This window comes from Opisthorchis viverrini, assembly GCF_000715545.1.
Source record: "Opisthorchis viverrini unplaced genomic scaffold opera_v5_124, whole genome shotgun sequence".
Classification (NCBI taxonomy): Eukaryota; Metazoa; Platyhelminthes; class Trematoda; order Opisthorchiida; family Opisthorchiidae; genus Opisthorchis; species Opisthorchis viverrini.
The window spans coordinates 1-2,575 of NW_008751781.1; positions in this window are offsets into that span (position 1 = coordinate 1).

Consider the following 2,575-nt stretch of genomic DNA (forward strand, 5'->3'; position numbering starts at 1 on the left):
TTTTTATCGTGGACTCCATTCTAACAGGGATAAAATAGGCAAACGCTTGATGATTTAGCAAGGGAATGGACCTATAATTTTCGTGGCCTAAACATACCGAGTGCAACGTCCTTAAAACCATGAAGAGCTGGATTTTCTTGAGATAATAAAGACTGAAACTCAGTACGACTAAATAATCTGCCAGCAGTGACTAGTCTCTTGAAGTGGATATGTAGGAGGTCAAAGGTCGCAGACACGGCCTCTATCTTCTTGGTGTGGTGCACTAGTAAACAGGTGAACGATAATAATGAAGCATACCACGGAGCTAAGCCAGACGGGCCCACAAGCCACATGACCAAGGTAAACTAGAGAAGAGTATACGAATAAAGATTATTAGTGGTGAGAAACCAAGTTACGACAATTCTCGCAAGGCGGTCATAAACGCTACCATAGGTCAGCAAAAGTGGTGTTGACGCTGATGCTTCATTGCCGTTTAAATATACCAGTGAGGTGAGCGGTATCACTGACTCTACAAGTTTGAAACAAGTGGACCCGGTTTTTTTTCCTTCAGCTGTAGCAACCCTTCGGTGACCAGCTGCCGTGCCATAAGAAGGAAGCACAAGGGCTGGAATGCTGCTAGGATTCCCAAGCCTGGACAGGGGAAGTCGAAAGTCATAGGTCGGGTTCGAACCACGGACCTTCCAGTCAGCAAATTCACCATCTAACCACCAAGACATCTCGCACCCAAGTGAACCCAGCGTTACTTTAAAAGCCCGCTCCGCGAAGGCAGGTGATAATTGGAGAAGTCAACAACAGACAGACATCACGTTGGAACAAGACCCACCGTTTTCATAAATGTACTGAGATATTTATTGTTACGAGTAGTAGTACTGATACTATTTTTATTATTACGCAGCGTCATCGAACGGCGCAATCGGCTTTTATCAGCTTATGATTAAAAACAACCCTATTTACCTAGTAAATAACTTCATTGGAAGACACAAATGTATCTTCACAAGCTAATACCGGTGACATTCTTCACCAGTTATGTTCACATAGGATTGGTTGCCTTCTGAATGTTCATCACAAATGTACGCAAGAATACCTGCACATAAAAACTCAGTGTGTCCTTATTTCAGGCACCCAACAGAACCGAACTTGTAGAACTAATGCTCACATGATTTGTTCCCCGTTGTGAGGAGTCTTCGTTTCCCTAAGCCCGCCCAGTTCCGCCTCTCAGACTTTTGTAGACTTTTTCCCTTTTTCTATACATTTCAAGTACACAGACGTCCCTGCATTCCCAATAAAGCGTTTGTGTCTGAAAATTCGCCAGCGATGATGAAGAGCAAAAAAATCCTTGTCATGTGTATCCTACATAGTTGATAACAGTGATCTCTCGATATGCTGTCGACGTGATCTGGCTGAGGATAAGGTGGCTGTTGATTCCTCTTGTTAATCCGTATTTTTCCTTTTTGTACTGACTACTCATGAGTAGCATGCGTTACATCTGTTTATAATACCGCCTTGTTTCTCCGCTACTCGCTCCCAGGGGTTTGGCTCCTGCTTAAAGTCTGCTTACGCCCTAGTCAGTGTCGAGATTTTGTCGCTGGGAATTAGGGTCGAATTCACCTACAATCAAACGTCTGCTCCGATAGAAAAGCGAGCTGCCCGGAGATCCAATACGGAACCCGTCGGATGGCAGAGTGGCGCACTACCTACTGCGCCAACTCGACTTCATAGCTCTCCTATCTTTTGTATTACCTTCGGATTGTATCTTATCCGATAGTGTCTGTTGCTATTTTGCTTCAAGTGGGACTAAGCGCGCATTCCTGTCTGACGGGTGGCACGTGTGGCCTCGTCACGCTGTCGGCTAAAGACTGCAGGTATCCGTACGTTTGTATACCTACTCGCTATAGCTTCCAGAAAGTCATGCTGCCTCACTGACTCCCTTTTCCGCCCCTACCGATTGCGCTGTTATTGAACGTACGTTCTACTTAATTAATGATGCTCATTAGTGCATTTGTTCATAGAACCGGTCATCAACATAGCATCTACTAACCCCATCAGTCGGTTCCTTCTGCATACTGAATAAAAAATGCGTATAGTCCGATAGCTCTAATTGTTCTGCAAGATTCCTAGCGGCCCTACGGCATGATCGGGGGCGTATAAGTGTATAAGTGACCTGTTTTTGAAGTAGGTGGCCGAGGGGATATGATGGTGGAATACAACTTCAATTTGCCGGGTTCGGAATCTATAGAGGTGTCTTGAAAGTGGCTGCCGCCTCCGTGCTCTGTACGTATCTTTCAAATGCCAAGTTGTAAAAAGAAACGTTTTCAACTTCTTTGGGTGGCTTGTGACGGCTGTTTGTGACGGTTGGGAAATTCATTGGAGTTTTACTAAATTCGACTCCCTAGAACGCTGCAGTTCTTGTAAGAACTCTTGTAAGACTTGTAAGGATACCGAATAACCTTAGTTTGTACGAACCAAACCGCTTTTTTCTCGACAGGGGATTCGATTTGATCATGTCCGTTATCATCCATGTAAACGACAATCCCTACACGAAAGTTGATGATCTGGCTATGTCACTTGACAATTG